The sequence below is a fragment of the Rana temporaria genome, chromosome 11 (assembly GCF_905171775.1).
Source record: "Rana temporaria chromosome 11, aRanTem1.1, whole genome shotgun sequence".
Lineage (NCBI taxonomy): Eukaryota > Metazoa > Chordata > Amphibia > Anura > Ranidae > Rana > Rana temporaria.
In genome coordinates, this window is record NC_053499.1 from 36,277,988 (window position 1) to 36,291,808 (window position 13,821).

A 13,821-nucleotide genomic window follows, 5' to 3' on the forward strand; every position below is an offset into this window, starting at 1 on the left:
TTTTTTCCCACAAATAGAGCTTTCTTTTGGTGGTATTTGATTACCTCTGCGGTTTTTAGTTTTTGCGCTATAAACAAAAATAGAGCGACAATTTTGAAAAAAATATATATTTTTTACTTTTTACCATAATAAATATCCCCCAAAAATATATAAAAAAACGTTTTTTTTCCTCAGTTTAGGCCGATACGTATTCTTCTACATATTTTTCGCAATAAGCGTTTATTGATTGGTTTGCACAAAAGTTATAGCGTTTACAAAATAGGGGGTAGCTTTATGGCATTGTTATTAATATATTTTTTTTACTAGTAATGGCGGCGATCAGCGTTTTTTTTCGGTACTGCGACATTATGGTAGACACTTCGGACATTTTTGGGACCATTGGCATTTTTATAGCGATCAGTGCTATAAAAATGCATTGTTTACTATAAAAATGCCACTGGCAGGGAAGGTGTTAACACTAGGGGGAGGGGAAGGGGTTAAGTATGTTCCCTGTAGGGGGGGTGGACTCACTAGGGGAAATGACTGATCGCTGTTCATGCATTGTATGAACAGACGGTCAGGCATTTCTCCCCTAACAGGACCGGGAGCTGTGTTTACACACACAGCTCCCGGTTCTCGCTCTGTAATGAGCGATCGCGGATCCCCGGCGGTGATCTCACCCGCCAGGCATGCGCGTCGGGATCAGTGGCCGTTTCGCGATGTGATGTAGAGCTACGGGCTCTCGCGCAGGGGAGCCGACCTGCCGCCGTAGAACTGCGGCGGCTGGTCGGCAAGTAGTTAAAATCCAGCATAAATCACGAATCTATAATGTTTCATAGCCATCTTTTTTCTATGAGTTCTGGATTTACAGTATATTACTAGTGTTTCCCAGATGGTGGATGACATGTTAAACGCCTACATGTTTCCAATGTCTACCCAATTATCACCTACCATTCGAGTAGCACTTGTTATATGAAACCATATCCAATGATAAAAGATATCTATTGAACATTATCGATTTATAATTCATGTCCTTGGATTTTAAATATTTATGGTGAATTTTTCATGTTCATGTATTAATAAAATCTTCAAATATGTATGTGATGTTGTGTTGTGGTGGTTGTTGGATTTTTTGTGCCGATATTTAAATCCCAAATGATTATCTTTTTGTGTATTTTGTAACAGGTACTCTGAGGTCAACCCTAACACATTTTAGTAATGTAATTTCCACCTTTAAAGTATAACTAAAGACATTGTTTTAGTTTTGCATAAAGTGGAGAGGGATTAGCACACCTGTCAGGTTTTTATTCCTTCCAAAATGGATTTAATATATTCCTAGTAATTATATCAGTAAGTCATTTCTAGAAGTTGGTGGAATCGGGCAGTCTCGGCTCCTCTCGCGCTCATGTCCTGGACGTACAGGACGTGAGCGCGAGAGGAGCCGAACCTCCCCGACTATACACGAGTGTACTGCGCCGGCATATACCAAGCGCAGTACATTCATGTATAGTCGGGCAGGCTCGGCTCCTCTCGCGCTCACGTCCTGGACGTACAGGACGTGAGCGCGAGAGTAGCCGAGCCTGCCCGACTATACACAAGTGTACTGCGCTCGGTATATGCCGGCGCAGTATTCAAACTCGGCGCGGGAAAGCGGGGAGGACGCCGCAGAAGGACGCCGGACCCGACGAAGAGGACACCCGAAGCTGCAGACTGATGCCGGACCCGACGAGGCCGCCGATGGACGCCGCGCAAGACACCAAAACTGTAAGTACAAAAATCTTTTTTCCACAGGAATGCGGGTCCACTTTAGGGGTGCGCGTTATACGGTGGAGCGCACAATACCCCGATAAATACGGTATTATTCAAAGCAAACTCCCACATCTATCCATGTCTATATGTTTTATTTTGGTAAGAAATCTCTTTACAAACAATCCCCAAGGATTTCTGGTTGTGGCCATCTTGAGTAATGGCAGATGATTCATGTAGCATTTACTTCCTGCCCTTAGCTTAAGTTTGTATACAGGAGGGTGTGCTTAGCTGAGAAAACCCATCCTCTTCTCCTCCCCTGCTGAAGACTTCTGGAATTCCTATGCAGGAAACCAGGAAGTAACTGAAGAAATGTATATAAAAAAAAAAGTTTAAAACAAGTTAATATAATATACCTTCCTATCCATTTACTAATGCTAGCAGCATGAGGATTAAAAATAATCAATGTTGATTGGGAGAGTGAAGTTCCACTTTAAAATGTTCCTATACAACTGCCCACCAAAGTAAAAGCCATTATTTCACCCTCCAACAGGACAGGGTTCTATGTAAATGATTTTTGCATTTTGAATGTCTCCTCATTCCCATAAAACAAACAAATACAGTCCCTTAAAAAAGTATTCATACCCCTTGAAAGTTTCCACATTTTGTCATGTTACAACCAAAAACATAAATGTATTTTATTGGGATTTTTTGTGATAGACCAACACAAAGTGGCACATAATTGTGAATTGAAAGGAAAGTGATAAATGGTTTTCAACATTTTTAACAAATAAATATGTGAAAAGTGTGGTGTGCTTTTGTATTCAGCCCCCTGAGTTAATACTTTATAGAACCACCTTTCTTTGCAATTACAAGTGTTTTGGGGATGTCTCTACCAGCTTTGCACATCTAGAGTGTGGCATTTTTGCCCATTCTTCTTTGAAAAATAGCTCAAGCTCTGTCAGATTGGATGGAGAGTGTCTGTGAACAAAAATGTTCATGTCTTACCACATATTCTCAATTGGATTTAGGTCTGGACTTTGACTGGGCCATTCTAACACATGAATATGCTTTGATCTAAACAATTCCATTGTAGCTCTGGCTGTACCTTTAGGGTGGTTGTCCTCAGGGTCGATGCGAGACGGGGTGCACTGCACCCAGGCGCCAGAGGGGAGGGGGCGCCAAAGTGTCCGGAGTGTGTTGACAACGAGTCAGCATTTTCCCGCAGCAGCTGTCCCTGATGGTAAATAGTGCTGCTGAGCGCCGATGTGTCCTCCTAGACAAGCGCATGCCGCCCACTGAGCTGCCCGCAGCACAGCAGTGTGTACATCTCCTGCCTGGCGCCCGCTGTATCCATACAAGGAGTGGAGGGAAGAGGAGGTACGTTTGGTCCGCCCCATGTCCCCCCAGCCCCACCTCTCTCTCTCTCTGTGCTGCTGAGCGCCGATGTGTCCTCCTAGACGAGCGCATGCCGCCCACTGAGCCGCCCGCAAGCCCGCAGCACAGCAGTGTGTACATCTCCCGCCCGGCACCCTGTATCCATACAAGGAGGGAAGAGGAGGTACGTTAGGTCCGCCCCATGTCCCCCCCCCCACGTCTCTCTCTCTCTCTCCCTGTGCTGCTGATCACCGATGTGTCCTCCTAGACGAGCTCAATCCGCCCACTGAGAAGCCCGCAGCACAGCAGTGTGTACATCTCCCGCCCGGCGCCCTGTATCCATACAAGGAGGGAAGAGGTAGGTTATGTCTGCCCCATGTCCCCCCTGTGCCCGCCCACAACCCCTTGTGAAGCCAATCTGTGCCTGGAAAGGGGTGTGGGCGGGAGATTTCAAAGCAGCCAGAGTCAGACCAGTGACACTGATGTGATGTCGCTGGACAGTTCCTCTGTCTCTCTCTCTCTCTGAGCCGTCCTCTCTCTCTCTCTGAGCCATCCTCTCTCTCTCTCTCTGAGCCGTCCTCTCTCTCTCTGGCCTGTCCTCTCTCTCTCTTTGGCCCGTCCTCTCTCTCTCTTTGGCCCGTCCTCTCTCTCTCTCTGGCCCGTCCTCTCTCTCTATCTGGCCCGTCCTCTCTCTCTCTCTGGCCCATCCTCTCTCTCTCTCTGGCCCGTCCTCTCTCTCTCTCTGGTCCGTCCTCTCTCTCTCTGGCCCGTCCTCTCTCTCTGGCCCGTCCTCTCTCTCTGAGCTGTCCTCTCTCTCTCTCTGAGCCGTCCTCTCTCTCTCTGGCCCGTCCTCTCTCTCTGGCCCGTCCTCTCTCTCTCTGAGCCGTCCTCTTTCTCTGAGCCGTCCTCTCTCTCTCTGAGCCGTCCTTTCTCTCTCTGCTCTCTCTGAGCCGTCCTCTCTCTCAGCCCCCTCTCTTTCAGCCCCTCTCTCTGTCCACTACCCTCCCTCTGAGCCCCTCTCTCTCAGCCCCACCTCTCTCTCTCAGCCCCCCTCTCTGTCCACTACCCTCTCTCTCAGCCTCACCTCTCTCAGCCCCCTCTGTCTCAGCTTCACCTCTCAGCCTCATCTCTCTCTCTCTCTCTCTCAGCCTCATATCTCTCTCTCAGCCTCATATCTCTCTCTCTCAGCCTCGTATCTCTCTCTTAGCCTCGTATCTCTATCTCTCTCTCTCTCTCTCTCTCTCTCTCTCTCTCTCTCTCAGCCTCATATCTCTCTCTCAGCCTCATATCTCTCTCTTTCAGCCTCATCTTTCTCTCTCTCTCAGCCTCATCTTTTTTTCTCTCTCTCAGCCTTATCTCTCTCTCAGCCTTATCTTTCTCTCTCTCTCTCTCTCTCTGCCTCATCTTTCTCTCTATCTCTCAGCCTCATCTTTTTTTCTCTCTCTCTCTCTCTCTCTCAGCCTCATCTTTTTCTCTCTCTCAGCCTCAAGGTTTTCTCTCTCTCTCTCAGCCTCATCTTTCTTTCTCTCTCTCTCTCAGCCTCATCTTTCTCTTTCTCTCTCTCTCTGCCTCATCTCTCTCTCTCTCTCTCTCTCTTAGCCTCATCTCTCTCTCTCAGCCTCATCTCTCTCTCTCTCTCTCTCTCTCAGCCTCATCTCTCTCTCTCTCTCAGCCTCATCTCTCTCTCTCTCTCTCTCTCTCTCTCTCAGCCTCATCTCTCTCTCTCTCTCAGCCTCATCTCTCTCTCTCTCTCAGCCTCATCTCTCTCTCTCTCTCTCTCTCTCTCTCTCTCAGCCTCATCTCTCTCTCTCTCTCTCTCTCTCTCTCAGCCTCATCTCTCTCTCTCTCTCTCTCTCTCTCTCAGCCTCATCTCTCTCTCTCTCTCTCTCTCTCTCTCTCAGCCTCATCTCTCTCTCTCTCTCTTTCTCTCTCAGCCTCATCTCTCTCTCTCTCTCAGCCTCATCTCTCTCTCTCTCTCTCTCTCTCTCTCAGCCTCATCTCTCTCTCTCTCTCTCTCTCTCAGCCTCATCTCTCTCTCTCTCTCTCTCAGCCTCATCTCTCTCTCTCTCCCTCAGCCTCATATCTCTCTCTCTCTCTCTCAGCCTCATCTCTCTCAGCCTCATCTCTCTCTCTCTGCCTCATCTCTCTCTCGGCCCAACCTCTCTCCCTCACAGCCCCACCTCTCTCTCTCTCTCTCTCTCTCTCTCAGCCCCACCTGTCTCTCAGCCTGACCTCTCTCACTCAACCCCCTTAGGGGAGCATCTCTGTGTTTGAATCATTGCCATAGAAACATGTGTAAAGGGGGAGGAGTTAGTAAGGTGACCACACCCTTGTAGGGGCGCCAGAAATATTTCTGCACCCAGGCGCATGTGACCCTAGGATCGGCCCTGGTTGTCCTGCTGGAAGGTGAACCTCCGCCCCGGTCTCAAGTATTTTGCAGACTAACAGGTTTTCTTCTAAGATTGTTCACACTAACTGACAGGCACGGGCTCTTTGTAGACTGAAAACAGAGCAATCAATGATGTTTGATCGATCAATTCTTGGTCTTAAAGGCGGTGGTGGACAGATGCATCATGGATCAATGCTGCATTCACCTAGGTGAGTATAACTCTTTGTTTTTTTTTTATTCCTAAACTTCTCTTTTAACGGAGGTATGCAAAGCATGCATCAAATACATAGTACATACTGTTTCACATTATCGGGTAGGGCAAGAAATCATGAAGTGGTATACAACAAATGACAGCTGGGTGGATGGCAAAACAAGAAGATCTTGATGGTTCTATTTATATTTGTTACAAAAGTTTAATCTACACATTGTAGAGGATGCGGAACTTCGCCCTCTTAATCAACACAGACTATTTTTAATCCTTATGCTCCTAGCCTTCGAGTTTAGAAATAGATCATATTTACTTGTTTTAAAGGGGTTGTAAAGGTTCGTTTTTTATTTTCTAAATAGATTCCTCTAAGCTTGTGCATTGTTGGTTCACTTACCTTTTCTTTCAATTTCCCTTCTAAGGGGCAGATTCACAGAGCGAGTACGCCGGCGTATCTACTGATACGCCGGCATACTTTCAAATTACCCGCGTCGTATCTTTGGTTTGAATCCTCAAACCAAGATACGACGGCATCTGGGTTAGATCCGACAGGTGTACGGCTTTGTACGCCTTCGGATCTAAGATGCAATACTTCGGCGTCCGCTGGGTGGCGTTCACGTCGTTTTCTGCGTCGGGTATGCAAATTAGCTATTTCCGAAGATCCACGAACATACGCGCGGCCGTCGCATTCTCTTACGTCGTCTCTAGTCGGCTTTTTGCGGCGTATAGTTAAAGCTGCTATTTTGCGGCGTATAGTTAGAATTGCCATGTTAAAGCGGTAGTTTCCCCTCAAAAAAATTTCAAACAATACATTCAGAAGACTGATTACACTGCGGGTAGGCTGGTCTTCTTTTTTTTTTTCCGTACATACCTCGATATCGCCGTTTCCTCCCTCGGCTTCCGGGTATGATTTTTGTGGGGCTGGGCGTTCCTAGTTGATTGACGTTACTCCGACCGACACATACTTGACGTCACGACTTTCCGAAAGAAGCCGAACGTCGCTGCGCAATGACGTTCGGCTTCTGTCGGAAAGTCGTGACGCGCAGTATGCGCCGGTCGGAGGAACGTCAATCAACTAGGTCCAGCAAGAATCATACCCGGAAGCCGAGGGATGAAACGGCGATAACGAGGTATGTACGAAAAAAAAAAACCCAGCCTACCCGCAGTGTAATCAGTCTTCTGAATGTATTGTTAGAAATTTTTTTTAGGGAGAACCTCCACTTTAAGTATGGCCGTCGTTCCCGCGTCTAAATATTTTTTTTTTTTTTTGCGTAAGTCGTCCGTGAATCGGGATGGACGTAAATCACGTCTAAGTTAAAAAAATGACGTTGTTGCGACGTAATTTAGCGCAATGCACGGCGGGAAATTGAGAAACGGAGCATGCACAGTTCATTCGGCGTGGGGACGCGCTTCATTTAAATGAATCACGCCCCCTAATCTGCGATTGGAATTCCGCCGCCAAAGATACACTACGCCGCCGTAACTTACGGCGCAAATTCTTCCAGGATTCGATTTAAAGCCAGGTAAGATACGGCGGCGTAGCGTATCTCTGATACGCTGCGCGGGTGCAGATCTCTGTGGATCTGCCCCTAAATGTTTTTTTTCTTTGTTTTCTTTTTCTGAATTTCTCACTTCCTGTTCCTCCTCAGTAAGGTGTTCAGTAAGCTGTTCTAAATGACTTACTGAGGAGAAACAGGAAGTGAGAAATTCAAACAAAGAAAAAAAAACATTTAGAAGGGAAATCGAAGGAAAAGGTAAGTGAACCAACAATGCACTAGCTTAAAGGTACCTGTTTAGAAAATAAAAGACGAACCTTTACAACCCCTTTAAGCACTTTTTTACAATTCTGCAGTTGCTTCCTGGTTTCCAGGCTTAGGCAAATTATATATATATATATATATATATATATATATATATATATATATATATATATATATATATATATATATATATCCCAATAAGCTTTAGGAGGGGAGGAGGTTTTTTTTTCAGCTAAGTAAACCCTCCTGCCTGCATGCCTGAGCTAAAGGCAGATGGATTCCAGGATGTAAATAATACATTAATTATTTGCCCTTACTCAAGATGGCCAAGGCCAATAATGCTAGGGGGAGTTTATCAAATGAGTTCTCAGAAAAATAAAGCATGGAGACATGGATGGATGAGTGTGTGAGTTTGCTTTGAATATTAAAAATGTATTAAAATAGCATTTTTGGTTTTTGATGCTAAGATGAAGTGTAGTTTCACGTTATGGTTTTAGCAGGTCTCAAAGTTGCTGACTGCTTAGCAACAAGGCAGCAAGTCTATTAACAAAACACAATTCCTAATTATCCATTTAATAGCTTTCAAGATTTAATAGACTTTATAAATTCATGTAGTCATCATAAATTTGTAACGAGGGATGGAAGATGGGAAAGGTGCTGTAATCAGACGCCTACGCTGCGGCTAATGGGCTCACTAGGACAGGTTCAATGAAATTTATCCAGCTGTACCGTCATTGTTCTGGATGTTGTAGGTGATAACTGTATGCAAATATGAATCAGTTAGATCAGAGATTCCTAAGCGTTGTCATCCGAGGACCCAAAAAATAAAATTGTTACCTTACTTGGACCCAAGAGAAGACTTATTGCCGAAATGTCAGCAAAGACAAATAACAATGACAGTATAACACAGCATGGAAGCTCCTTACCGCTTCACCATAAGGCCCCATTCACACATGGCGATTTGGAATTGTGGGCAGAACTGTCGTGATTCTGCCCACAATTCCAAATAACGTGGCAATCACTGAAAAATGCCCGATACACGTTAGGGTACCATTCATTAAATGGCACTCCAAACGTGGTGCAATTTTGCCATGATTATCGCGACAAAATACACCTTTAAAAATTGTGTGAAGCTTGTCGCCAATAAGGAGTAGGAGATTCTTTTGGCAACAAATGCGCATAGGGAAACTCATTGAAGAGAATGGGCTGCCTTTCTTGTGATATGTGAAAATCGCCCACACAAAATTGCGAGCAGGAACGGGACCTAAACTTGGAAAAAAGTCAGGGAAAACAAATTTATTGTTACATTTTCTTTTAACATTTTTAATTAGCACCCAGGTCACTTCACCTCCCCCCATGTAAATTGTCATTATTCAAGTAAGTGAAACCATGACCAGCCAATGGTGTTTGAGCCAAACTGCAAACCTTTCTTACTAGTTTACCAATAATCTCCATTGTTCTGTGTTGACAAATCTTTCTGTACATTCAGTAAAACTGTCTTTTTAGGTTCTTATTCCAACAAGACATTCAAGCACTTCCTACTCATTAATGGTATCATGCCGACACGGCCGTACAAAATGGCGGGTGAAAATTCTGTAATGTTTCTCCCATAGTGCTGCTTTTTTAGGCTAAATTATAATACAATATACAAGTGAATATGTCATAATGGTTGTTTGTAACATTTAGTATCTGTTCTTATCAGTGTCCGATGGGAGTGCTACGCCTCTATTATGGCCTGTTGTACAGTATCTCTGCTGGTATGATGGAAGCTCTGAAGGTTGGACCAGCTGCAACAGAAACCATGGTGTCCACGGGATGTGAGGCGTGGGAGTAATTCCCCAGGAAGACTGGAGGGGCCTAGTGCCTCCTGATTTGAATGGGTTGGCCATGGGCTGGGAAGCCAGATAGCCCATGTTGTCAATGCCCCCTGGGAGTTGGTCTCCCAAGGGGTGCTCTTAGTATCACATGGGCCTGTAAAACTTGCCCTGAGAATGAGCACATCATCTAATGCTTTATCTGCACAGTGCCTTTTTGGGCTAGGCATTTTGAATATATCTAAGGCAATTTTTGCTATCAGGCCGCAAGGCCTAGCCAATGCACTGGCACTATTTATTTAATGTATTTTTCTCAATTTTTTTATTACTTTGTGCTTTTGTCTGTTTCTTTTTCTCACTTGGGTGGAGGGTGTGGGACTATCCTGGAGTCTAGGGTGAGAATGTGTGGCCACATTCCTTTCTTCCCTTTCAGGACAGCCCTAGTACTCAGTGGTTGGCTTCCTCCAACTTTTTGAGATGGGAATGAGGGACACCTATCAGCAAAAGTATGCAGGCATAAGACACACCCCTTGCCACGACCCTTTAACCAGTTCCCGACCCCCGCATGTACATATACGTCCACAATATGGCACGTACAGGCACATGGGCGTACATGTACGTCCCCGCCTTACCTGGGTTCGGGGGTCCGATCGGGACCCCCTCCGGTACATGCGAGGGCCGGGAACGGTGTACGGGAGGTCCGGGAGGAGGGGGCGGCTATTGGTTTCCAGCCGTCCCCTCTCGATCTCCCTCGGCGAATCAGCTTCCACCTGAGCCCTCCCTGCCTGTGTAACTGTAAACACAGGCAGGGAGGAAGTGACGTTTTCTCCCCTCTGGCGGTCTTTTCGTCCGGTTCCAGAGGAGAGAAGATGTCAGTACTGTGAGTTGCACCAACAGCACACTGACACAGCACACATAGGTACATAACCCCCCCCCCCCCCCCCCGATCACCCCCCCAGCACCCCCAGATCACCCCCTGTCACAGTGTCACTGATTGCAGTGATCATTTATTTTCTGATCACTGCTTTTAGTGTCAGTGTGACAGAAAAAAGTGTCAGGGCAGTTAGGTTTAGGCCCCTTTAGGTCCAGGGTAGCCCCCTACCCCCCCCCCCAATAAAGGTTTAACCCCTGATTGCCCCTAAAGTTAACCCTTTCACCCCTATTGCCAGTGTCACTAAGCGATCGGTTTCTGATCGCTGTATTAGTGTCACTGTTGCCGCTAGGCAGTTAGTTTTTTTTTAGGTTCGACGCCAGGTTTATATAGCGTTAGGTACCCCCATAAATAAAGGTTTTAACCCCTGATTGCCCCTAAAGTTAACCCTTTCACCCCTATTGCCAGTGTCACTAAGCGATCGGTTTCTGATCGCTGTATTAGTGTCACTGTTGCCGCTAGGCAGTTAGTTTTTTTTTAGGTTCGCCGCCAGGTTTATATAGCGTTAGGTACCCCCATAAATAAAGGTTTTAACCCCTGATTGCCCCTAGAGTTAACCCTTTCACCCCTATTGCCAGTGTCACTAAGCGATCGGTTTCTGATCGCTGTATTAGTGTCACTGTTGCCGCTAGGCAGTTAGTTTTTTTTGAGGTTCGCCGCCAGGTTTATATAGCGTTAGGTACCCCCATAAATAAAGGTTTTAACCCCTGATTGCCCCTAGAGTTAACCCTTTCACCCCTATTGCCAGTGTCACTAAGCGATCGGTTTCTGATCGCTGTATTAGTGTCACTGTTGCCGCTAGGTAGTTAGTTTTTTTTGAGGTTCGCCGCCAGGTTTATATAGCGTTAGGTACCCCCATAAATAAAGGTTTTAACCCCTGATTGCCCCTAGAGTTAACCCTTTCACCACTGATCACTGTATAAGTGTCACTGGTGACGTGGTTAGCCAGTTAGTTATTTAGTTATTTTAGGTTCGCCACCAGGTTTTTAGAAAGCGTCAGGTACCCCCATATATTACCGAATAAAGGTTTTAACCCCCTGATTGCCCCCTAGTTAACCCTTTCACCAGTGATCACCGTATAAGTGTTACGGTTGACGCTGGTTGGTTAGTTTGCTGTTTATAGCATCAGAGCACCCGCCGTATATAACCCAATAGGTTTAACCCCCTGATCACCCGGCGGGTGATATAAATTTAATTTTAGCGCCAGTCAGGGTCTGCGTCGCCCCAGGCAGCGTTAGGTTAGAGCCAGTACCGCTTACACCCACTCGCTAAGCATACACCCCCCTTAGTGGTATAGGATCTGAACGGATCGATACCTGATCTGATCAGATCTATACTAGCGTACCCAGCAGTTTAGGGTACCCAAAAACGCATTGTTAGCGGAATCAGCCCAGATACCCGCTAGCACCTGCGTTTTCCCCCTCTGCCCAGCCCAACCCACCCAAGTGCAGTATCGATCGATCACTGTCACTTACAAAACACAAGACACATAACTGCAGCGTTCGCAGAGACAGGCCTGATCCCTGCGATCGCTTACAGTTTTTTTTTAAGCGTTTTCTACGTTTGCTTTTCTACAGATCAGGTGCTTTTTTTACCTGTGAATCCTTACCATTGTACCACTAAATTTAGAGTCCAAAATGGCAAACCGAAGGTACAATGATAAGCAGGCCTTGGAGTTCATGTGCATGTCAGATAGTGAAGAGGAGGAGGTCACGCATCTGACAGATTCTGGCTCAGAATACGAACCCGTTTACGACAGCGGCTCCATGTCAGATAGCTCGCACGACGAAGTTGAGGTCCCTGCTAAGGCCAGGCGTACCCGATCCCGTTCTGATGTTGTTGAGCAGCAAGAACCGCAGGACCCTCGTATGGAGCAGAGATCCAGTACTAGCGCCGCTATTCCTTCTGGTGAATTGGCAAGCACCAGCGGCCTAGTACACCCTGGTCGTTTATCCAGCACTGCAGTAACACTTGGTGACGTGGCGAGTCCCATAAGTGCAGTTGAAGCTGGCGATGTGGCAAGCACAAGTAGTGTCCCGCTGCCACCAAGAAGAAGACAGAGACAGGCCCGTCGTGCCCATAGTGCCCTTCCTGTAGAATTTGCCTATCCTGATTGGGTCCCCACCACTTCTACAGCACGATGTACTTATCGAATATGACACAACACTACTGTCCACCCAGAGAGCTTCGCTCGACTGACGCCCTGTTAGCAATTATTAAATCTAGTCGATCAGCTTCAAAAGGTGGCCGCCGGCTCCAAACACTGGGGAACTCTCTTTGGAACCAGCTCCCTCATCGGCTCCGAGCATCCTCCTCCTTGATGGCCTTCCGTAAGGGCTTGAAATCACTTCTTTTTTCACAAGCCTACAGATAGAGACTTGGCCTTCCAAGCCTTTAGCAGGACGCTGCCTTAATCCCAGGCTGCGGTCCATGGTCAGGGAGTAGGGATAGGCTTTTTGTGCCCTGACACCCCCCCCTCTTTTACTTAGATGTCCTAGCTTTTTCTTTTTGCTCTTGGGAACTGGATACCCCCAGCTTGTTGGTAAGCGCTTAGACGCGAGTTTCACAACTCGCATTCGGCGCTCTATAAGTATTTATTCCAATCCAATCCAACCTGTACTTCCCCCATTCACTGGCCAACCCGGTATTCAGGTGGATACAGCGAACTTTACGTCACTTGATTTTTATTCGCTGTATTTCACGGAAGATCTCTATAGATCTATTGTGGACCAGACTAATTTATATGCTGGTACCTACATCGCCGCTAACCCCCAGTCTCGCCTTGCCAAACAATGGAAACCTCTCGAGGTTTCCGAATTTAAGACCTTTCTGGGCCTTACCCTCAACATGGGCATACACAAATTTCCGTCATTGCGGATGTATTGGTCCACACATCCCATTGACCATATGTACATTTTCTCTGCTCACATGGCCAGGAAACGATACGAGGCGATCCTGCGGTCCCCTGCATTTCAGTGACAATACACTTTGTCGTCCACGTGGAGACCCTGAATTTGACCGGCTCTACAAAATTCGGCCCCTCGTAAACCATTTCAACGCACGTTTTGCAGCCTTGTTTAATCCCCAGCAGGTTGTATGCGTTGATGAGTCCCTGATTAAATTTGCTGGCCGCTTGTCTTTCAAACAGTACCTTCCCAGCAAGCGTTCAAGATACGGGGTCAAGCTCTATAAGCTCTGTGACAGAGCCGGAAGGATGCCCAGATTACATGGGGAGCGCTGGCAAGATTGTTTGGGACTTGGTGTCACCCTTATTCGGAAAGGGGTACCATTTGTATGTGGACAATTTTTACAGCAGCGTGCCACTTTTTAGCCACTTATTTGATCAACAGATTGGAGCATGTGGCACCGTGCGACCTAATCGCCGGGGCTTCCCCCAGCGGCTTGTAGATGCCCGTGTTAGGCCGGGGGCGAGAGCCTGCTGCAGATGTAAAAATTTGCTCGCTGTGAAGTGGCGGGACAATAGGAATGTTTTCGTTCTTACCACCCTTCACGCAGACACGACAGTCCAAATTCGTACGGCGACTGGTGTTGTGGAGAAACCCCTCCACGAATATAACCAAAACATGGGAGGGGTGGACCTCAACGACCAGTTAATGGCG

General features: G+C 46.7%; 1 protein-coding gene across 1 annotated transcript in view; it reads right to left on the reverse strand.

Annotated features, from left to right (window-relative positions):
- The window catches only part of ANO3 (anoctamin 3), a 307,522-nt gene that overhangs the window by 116,265 nt on the left and 177,436 nt on the right, over positions 1 to 13,821 (reverse strand). The window lies entirely within an intron of this gene.